The sequence below is a fragment of the Adiantum capillus-veneris genome, chromosome 13 (assembly GCF_014529385.1).
Source record: "Adiantum capillus-veneris isolate H3 chromosome 13, ASM1452938v2, whole genome shotgun sequence".
NCBI lineage: Eukaryota > Viridiplantae > Streptophyta > Polypodiopsida > Polypodiales > Pteridaceae > Adiantum > Adiantum capillus-veneris.
The window spans coordinates 139012568-139021953 of NC_140943.1; the positions used below are offsets into that span (position 1 = coordinate 139012568).

At 41.1% G+C, this 9386-nt stretch overlaps 2 pseudogenes; one reads left to right on the plus strand and one right to left on the minus strand.

Annotated features, from left to right (window-relative positions):
* Positions 1-5099: 5099 nt before the first annotated feature.
* On the minus strand, positions 5100-5641 carry LOC147444950 (large ribosomal subunit protein eL18y pseudogene; annotated as a pseudogene).
* Positions 5642-6259: 618 nt separating this feature from the next.
* Positions 6260-6615, plus strand: LOC147444951 (eukaryotic translation initiation factor 3 subunit K pseudogene; annotated as a pseudogene).
* The last annotated feature ends 2771 nt before the right edge of the window (positions 6616-9386 follow it).

Below are 9386 nucleotides of genomic sequence, written 5' to 3' on the forward strand. Positions count from 1 at the left end.
ATGCTAATTTCTAAGCTATGCTAAGCTTTTACAAGTGATTATGTGAGGATATACACTTCTTTCTCGTTAGAATACTCCTTCCTCTCAATCTAATCTCATACCCCGCTAGCTCTCACCATCTTCGAAGGTGTGTGAGGTCTTGGGTCTGAGACCGTGAGCGGATTGATCTTGTGTTTTATAAGTGTGCGCATGGTGCTTGAAGCTTCCATATTTATTGCACCAGTAAGTTATTGAAGGAACACAAAGTATTGTATTGTAAAATGTCTCCTTTGATGAGGGAAACCTATAATACAAAGCCTTATGGAGGGGGGACTGGCTCCATGTAAATCCGGTCCGCAACTCTTGTCAATAGCTTAATTTATCTCTCTTTTGAAGTATTGTTCATGCCAATCCAACTAGGTGTTATGGTTTTTGTTGCTCTCTCCATCCAAGCACTCTTGCTATTCTCATTAAAATTCTAATCCAATGGCATGTGCACTATGTTTATGCTATTTTCCACTACACACAAGTTACTAGGCCATTAAAGTTACAGAAGATGTTCAGTAAAGCATTAAAAGCCCAAAGTTTGCCTCTTTCACAACATTTTCAAGCTTGACGTTTTGTTTTCTATGGCTAATATCTACTAAATAAAGTTTATAAACATGAAAACCTTAATTTCTTCATGAAACTATAAGCAAATTGTAAAATTTTTTAACCAAACAATTCCAAATTTTGATCAAATTTTCAACTTAAAACTTCTTATCTTTAAATTTATAATGTATTTTGACATTGAGAAAACATTACAAGCTTTTTCACCTCATAACATAGCTTAACTACGAGTAAGACATACAAAATATAATAAAATAAATGCAACAACTTGATGGGAGAACAAAACACTAAAGTGTTCCATGGCGCCATGGAACACTAGTGTCCCATGGCACTTTAGTGTCCAAATACAAAACTAGTGTTAATGTCCACTTAACCAGTATTCTATTTTACCAATTAAGTGCTACAATGTCCACTTAACCAGTATTCTATTTCCTTCTATTGTGCCTTTGTGAAGGCCATGTCGCATATATGAGAGAGAGAGAGAGAGAGAGAGGAGAAATCTTTTAGTTGTAAGAAAAATCCCAAGAGACATCAACAAGTCTTGAAATCAATGCTTGTTACTCAAGAGCGAATTGGAGTAAGTATTCTACCACACTTAGATGATAGAAATGTTATTACTCTCTCTCTCTCTCTCTCTCTCTCACACACACACACACACACACACACACACACACACACACATAGGTGATTTTGTGTGTGTGTGTGTGTGTGTGTGTGTGTTGTTGTTGCTTCAAAATGTTACTTATACACAAAAGAACACCGTTCAAAAAATAACTGGTTTTAGACATTAGAAAGGTGGTTTACACAAAAATAGTTATGTATTTGACTCAATTTTGTACAATATAATTAGAATGAAATAACATTCCAGTTATCCTATACAGTAGAACTAAATGAGTTTATGTGGATGAAATAAACCTTCATCTTCAAGTCGGATTGCAACTGAACTAAACCTCTTTAAGGAAATATAAAATCCTCACCTTTGTAGTGACTAAGAGTTGGAAAAGAGCTGGAACGCACTTTCTACATAGCCTTGAGCAAGACCTCTAAGCCTTGAACAAATCTCCTCAGCAATCAATGAGAATATAGGCTATGGAGTGTACATGTGGAAGAACGGTGAGCAAAGGTTAGCATACCAAGGCAATCAAGGACAACTTGGAGAGTGTAAACAAGTTATTCCTCAAGCATAGCAAGATGCCATGTAATCAAAAGCTTTGATGGCTTCAAGGCATTGTAAAATATAGAAAAACTTTTTAATAGCAAGATATCAAATAATCATTAGACTACCTACAAGTGTGTATGGGGGGAAGTCTTTAAAACTAAAAGAGCAAAGGCAAAGATTTCTCATAGCGAATCCATTGCGAAATGGAAGTATCTGGCAAGAGCGAAAATGGACATGGAGGAGGTGACATCAATTGGGTGATAACAGAGCTTGCTTGTAGGAACAAAAGGCAAGGGGGGAGCCAGTCAACACATCAGTGGAGAGGATGGAGCATCAAGGAGAAAAGAACCACATCATATCCTTGCACATAGGATTTGGCAGTGGGCGGAGAGAGAGGAATGGAAGGTATTACCATGACATGGCGTTTAGGGGAAATATTAACTACTACTCCCAAGATCACAAGGGAGTGAGGTGAAGGACAAGTAGGGGGAGGGTCACACCACCATTATTGCAATCCTATGAGGAGTTATTTGAGGGCACAGTGTGAGGAGGAAATCTAGAATCCCTAGGGATTGTAAAGTCATTACTGAGCAATCGGGAGAAAGCCATTTTTAGCACAAAGATGTCCATTATACTTAGGAAGAATGTATAGATCAAGTCTTAGCAATACATTAATAAAACATACTGTAGTATACCTCAGTAAGATCTAGGAAAATACTATCAGGGTAGTTTTCTAGAGAAGCTTTCAGGAGCCAGATAAAGATAATCCAAAGTTTTTAATGTAGGAAATCTTTCAGAAGCAAGCACTACAAATGTAACAAGTATGTGTGTGTGCATGTGTGTGTGTGTGTGTGTGTGTGTGTGTGTGTGTGTGAGAGAGAGAGAGAGAGAGAGAGAGAGAGAGAGAGAGAGAGATTTATTATGACAAGAGTAGAGTTGAAGAAGTAGAAGTAAAATGATATCTAAAGCTCTTGTTTTAATTTCACACAGACACCCTTTATATAATCCATTTCCCCTTCATCAGTACTTTCACTTTATTTTTCTTCCTTCTCATCCTTCTAGGTATTTGATTTTCCTCTCTCTCTCTCTCTCTCTCTCTCTCTCTCTCTACACACACACACCCACGTATGTATGCGTGTGTATGTACATATACACACATACATACATACACACGCACGTATGTATGTGTGTATGTACATATACATATTTACATATGCATGTACATGCATGTGTATGTGTATGTGTATGTACATATACAGAATGTTACCATGCACCGAGCGATTTTTTTCGAGCAAGGATAAACCCGAGCAAGTGTTTGTACACAATATAGTAAATTGTATCGAAACAGAATATTTATCATTTGTTATATATGCATGCACCACAACAAAAAGGGTTATCAATGGATAGACTACCTCCTAAATTCCAAAATATCAAAGTTTACTATTAAGAAAATAAACACAATATTTGAAAATATTATCTTCTCTCTTAGGCTCGCTTAGGCTTCACATGTTTGAGCATAAAGTAAAATTGATAGACTAATAAGAGCTCTAGCCCTGTACTTAATGCTTAAGTCATCCTAAGTTTCTTTTTTTAAGGTCATTTGTAGTGCTCCTGTGTCTAGTACTTTGGTTCTTGATTTTCATTTATACTTGAGAGCATGTGCATCCTTTCTCATCTTAGACTCATCAAATTGATAGCAATTTATTTCACCTCATTAGTTCATGTATACACCAATCGTCTTTTCCATGTCGTCTTGCCAGTAAGTCCCAACAATTTTTGGGGAAAAAAAGTACGGCATGAATCCCAAGAGATGCCTGTTGCAAAGACAAAGGATGGGACTGACAAAAGGAATAGCGTGGAGTCATCTACTATAGCACGCTGGCACGAGAAATAGTGTGGGGTCAATGACACACAGTCATTGATGATAGCGTGGCCAGATAGGTTTTGGGGAGCCTTCGTTAATTTTTTTAAATTAATATGTTGCACTATGCCGCACATCATATGTAGCCTCCTACGTGGTTAGCTCAGTTGACTTGAAGATGCACGTGTGGAGCAGTGAGAGTTCGAGTCCAACTTGCTAAGTTTTTGGCTGGACAACTTGCAAAGGGCTAATGTTGCACCTATTGGAATCTCGACAAGATTGCAGCAAATATAATAATGAACCTATCAGTGTGTTTGAACCGAGCAGTAGGCCAGTTGAGGGTAAGGGGAAAAGGAAAAATTATGTCCCAATATAGAGAAAAATAGTGTAAAGCCCCAAAAAATAAGCTTAATTTTCTTAAACTTTCTCCTGGAAAATTCAACGAAAGGAATTTTTTATGTTTGGAAAAATGGTTTTTCCTAAAAAGTGGTCCCTACAAACGTTTTTGGTGAATACTGCCTCGCAAAATGTAATTTCTCTGTCAAAAAAAGAACGATGGAGATTGGCTTCTCTCTCTCTCTCTCTCTCTCTCTCTCTCTCTCTCTCTCTCTCTCTCACACACACACACACACACACACACACACACACAGATAAAGAAAAAACTAGTTCATCACTCTAATTCAAGACAAACGTCACAAATGAGACGTCTCATGTCTTGATGGGTATTCAGTACTAATAGACTAGATACCAATCTTTGCTTACACAGAAGGGCAAAAGTAGTTCAACCTTGATAAATGGTGGTCCTCCAAACAAGAAGCCTATAGGGTAAAAGGGCCAGTTAAAAAACCAGCCCCCTTCACGGAGATTGACGGGCCCCTTCAATAGGATAGCTTTACTCCTATGAAGAGACACGTTCAACTAGGCGGTGGACTGGCTAGAGCAGGGCGAGAAGAACTTCTAGCCGTCAGATCCTGAGTTCTAGCATCGTTGGCTCATTGGTTTGAATTGAACCACCGGCAGTCTTACTACTCGCGGCCAATTTTGTTACACTGAATTTTTTCTTTCGTGACCTGCGTCTTGCGCACTGCTCCGCTCGCGAAATCGCCTCTCCCCCAAATAGTGCAGGCATTCGGCTCTCGACTGCGCTCTTTCATGCTGAAAACTATGTTAAAGCGCGACGGCAATTCATCGATCCTCTTAGGTGGCACTGTACTGGGTGTTTTACCCTAGCATACACACACACTATCTTACATCTTCCTCTCGAATCACCGACCATGGTCGATGATGCGGCGGCATTGATAGAATCATGATACGCGATGATTACATGCATCAGTTATTTATTAAACCAGAAAAAAAAAATGTCAGCAAATCAATTTAGAAGTCAGAAATAGCTTGTCAGTTCCAAAGGGCCACATATTGAAACCTCACCATTGCTTGCACAAAGACAGTGTTTGATAAAATATTGCACAAAAGTATCCAAAAGCTACCAAACTAAACTATGTATCCTCTGTTGTTACGTCGACCATGAACTCTCTCAAACTTGTGACCCTTGGACCAAACATAAGGATTTGTGTGACAATGCGGCACACCTGGAGCTCTCCCAAAGTGCTTCAGAGCTCCGCCAGCGTTCTTTGGACCTCTCAGAAGTACAGTATTTGAGCCAACTGGGGCCTTCAAAGCAAGTTGGTCAAAATGTGAAGTATTCTCCACAAGCTTTCAAGATCCGGGCACGGGCAGTCTCTGTAAAGCGCAGCGCGACGACTTTCAATGCTGGAACTTCACACACCCTAACATCGTTCGTCACATCTTATCCTCCTTCCCCTTCATGTAACGTATGAGACAAGATAAAAATAGAGGCAGCATGTTAGTTTTGCTCATAAACATCCGCTTCAAAAACACAGCAGTAAATGGGCTGCCTGTCCTTCGAACGAGAAACCTGTACAGCTTGACAATAAGCTTCGGATAGACATTGTCACTCTTAGGAGGCGCTTTGTCTTCTTATTACGTCCCCCAGCTGGCAAGTTGTTACCCATGGCTACTTCTGTTGTTGCTGCTACCGCTGCCGAGGACGAGGTGCTCCGCCTGCCGAAACCCCTCTCAGAATCCTTCCTCCAACGGTATTCTCTCTCTCTCTCTCTCTCTCTCTCTCTCTCTCTCTCTCTCTCACACACACACACACACACACACACACACACACACACACACACACACAGAGTCTTAAAAAAAAAACTCTTTGAAAGAGCGCGCGCGCCGGCGCGCGCTCTTTCAGAGAGTTTTTTTTTTAAGAGAGAGAGAGAGGCCCCGATGCTGCGAGAGAGAAGCGCTCTTGACAATGCAGCGGGATCGGGTAGCGGCGACATCTGAGAAGGAGGTTACTCCTCAGTACACTATGGAACAAATTGTGGTAGTCAATCCCTACAATCCAGACATCCTTTCCGACCTTGAGGCGTATGTGCTGGAGTAGGTTAACGAGCAGACTTACAGTTTGGATGCAAACCTATGCCTACTGCGGCTTTATCAATTTGAACCGTCTCGAATGAATATCCAAATTGTGGCAAGAAGGCATTGATGACGCTTCCTGCACCAGACTTCAACCTTTGCATGTTTCTAATACCTGAAAAGCTTCAAATGGAGGATCCCTTCCTGACAGCCAGATTAATCTTGCTCATTTTTTGGAGACATCCAGATTCAGGGAGTTTTGGGATGAGGCTGCTAGAAACCGCCATATTTTGGAGGGTGTTCCAGGGTTCGAGCAAGCAATACAAGGATTTGCTTTGCATGTTCTCTCTCTTTCTTATCAGAGGCCATACACATGGAAGGTTTATCGCTAGACAAGTTTTTGGAGCATCAGATTGCTAGGAATGGTTGGTCTGTAGAAAAGCTTTTTGATGAAGGACAACTTGTTGTCCTCCCTCCCAATGAGCATAACTACCCAGAGTTGAAGAAGAGCATTGTGGACAACATTCCATTAGAACATGTATCCAAGCTCTTTCCCATCCTGACTTAAGGCATTTTTAAAGAGCTTGAAAGCAAGGCTGCACCGTGGTTTTTGCTAGAAGCATGACTTGGAGAAATGCTATTCTTGTCATTGGGTTGCATTGCGCTCCTAATTATATTGGCATGCTCAATGTTTCCAACCTCATTTCAAAACAATTGAAGGTAGTTGGCTAAAAAATCTGAAATGGTTATGTTTTGGATTTGTAAGATCTCTTAAGTAAAGTGGCAAGGTGTATGAGGATTTGGGGGTATGAGTGCGTGAACTGTTTTGGTTTTGCAATGCCACGCCTAAGTGCAAGGGAAGGTTTTAGATAGTATGGCACATATTTTCATGCATTTGAGAAACATTCACACACCTTAAAATTATATACATTTTTTTGGACCATCAAAGAGAGAGAGAGAGAGAGAGAGAGAGAGAGAGAGAGAGAGAGAGAGAGAGAGAGAGAGAGATCTAAGCCAGTCTCCATCGTTGCCCTCTACAGCTAGTCCCCACCAACAACTAGGGACTCTCGACTCCTAGGAATGCTTGCTCGCCCTCCCCTGCCTTGCTTGGTGGAGCATGTTTCTGATTCTTCATGCTTGTTGGTAATGATGATGGCGATGTTGTTGATACTCCATTTGACGCCTATTGTGGTGCCTCCCTACGCTTTTCATTCAAGTACTACCCTCCCTTTGGCCCCACCTCCTCAACCTGCCGCCTTCTCATTGCAATGTTGTGCCTCAATGCATGCGAGTAAGGGTCTTTTGTGTTGTATCCTCATTTTTGTTAATGTGTACCAGTCTATCCGCCTGTCCTTCGAGAGAGAGAGAGAGAGAGAGAGAGAGAGAGAGAGAGAGAGAGAGAGAGAGAGAGAGAGAGAGAGAGAGATACCTATAGAACATGGAGGGCTACTCTATCAAACAGCCCATGGAGATGGTGTTGGAAACCCAATACATTCGAGTAGGTAAAAGTTGTTGACCTCCAGCACACGACCCTAGAGCAGCTCTCCAGCTTTTTCTTACCCGTGGTTATGTTGTTGCCATTTGGCAATGCAAACTATGCTCATGAGGCCGTCACTATCGAGCGTGCACGTGATTAATAATCAAGACTAAGACTCTGAGCCCCTGGGTGGTCAGCTTCATCTTCTTCAAGATATCTTTTCTGCCTTCAACTTGGGATCACCCTGCTATCTGCGCCTCGATTGGCCGATGTCAATGATGGGCTCTTGCTAAGGGACATTAATTGACTCGGTCACTTGGTGGACGGCCACGTTGGCTCGCCTGGAGCTACAGTTGCAATGACTGTAGCATGCCATGCTTCACCTTCTCCATGACTCCCTTTTATTTTGGGCCAGAGAGAATAGGTGTACCCCATTTTCCCGTGGGGGCATCCCTCCATGTGGAAATACAGTCGCCTCCTGCACATGGCCCATCGGTGTGCTCATCATGAGGTTCTTCCTCTTCTCGCCAAGGCCGGCTATGATATTGTCCATGTGCAAAGGATTATGTGCCGAGTTCTTCCATGGCAGAGGTTCATTAGTATAGTGCATGATGTGTTAGGGAACTCTGACAACTTGGGACCCATGTCCAATGTGATTTTCATAGAGAAGCACTTGCAGCGGGAGTAAAAGGCAGATATGCAGCTAGACGGTGACAAAGAGAATGGAAGTAAAGAGTTTACAATGATTTTGGTCAGCTGCATGTCCATGGTTGGAGAGGTATGCATGCAACGTGCTGTTACCTGCAAAAATTTCTAAGGGTGTGTTGGCGCCACTCATGCACAATGTATCCGCACCCAGCTTTGTGTGAGGCAGTTGTGACACAACAGTGTTTCCACTAAATTTCTTTGAAATTTGTAGGTTTTCTGACCCTCTACTTTGAATTTTGAAGATAAATCTCAAAATTTATAGATGTAAATATATTAAACCTAGGTTTTTTTTGTTTGTCAACATGGTTGGGTGAAAGAGAACTTGTATGGGGAGAATTTGTCCTAAGAACAGTGTTCATAACTTTATCCACCTTGCATACTCTTTTATTAAAGCACTCCTTATAATCCCCCACCATTACCACCTCCCTTGACACCTTTATCACCACCATCTTTGGAAACACCACTAACTTTCCCACCTTCTCGATGGTAGGCTTCAAATGATGGTTTGACCCATACTTTAATATATACCATGATGTTGGAGGTACTGCGTGTAAGGAGGTAGGAATATGAGATTTATATCCAGCAAGGATCAATGGTGGTAGCAAATTGCAATGAGCATCCAATATTTTGAGGGCAACAATTTCCAATGAGAGGAATATCAACATGCTATTGTAATGGTTCCAAGTGTTCTAGCCCATCAAAGGAAACACTCTACCCAAACTTTGTTCAAAGGGTTTTGTCGGTCAAAAATTTGTGGTTGATTTACCTTTAAAAATAGGTGCAATCTTGAATTATTTTTTTGTTGCTGTGCTTGAAGTCACCGAAGAAATCATGTTTGGTTTTTGTTTTGTATATGTGCCTTGCCCTACCTCGCCTGTTTTAGGGATTGCTCGGAAAATCTCGCTCGAGCTTTGAGATTCCTCACATATACATACACATATGCACGTACATACATGTGTATGTGTAATTAAATGTAAATATATATACACATATGTAAATATGTATTGTACATGCATATTTACATATGCATGTACATTACGGATACATATGTATGTGCATATGTAAATATGTATATGTACATACATACATACATATGTATGTATGCATGTGTGTGTGTGTGTGTGTGTGTGTGTGTGCACGCACGTGCATGCCTT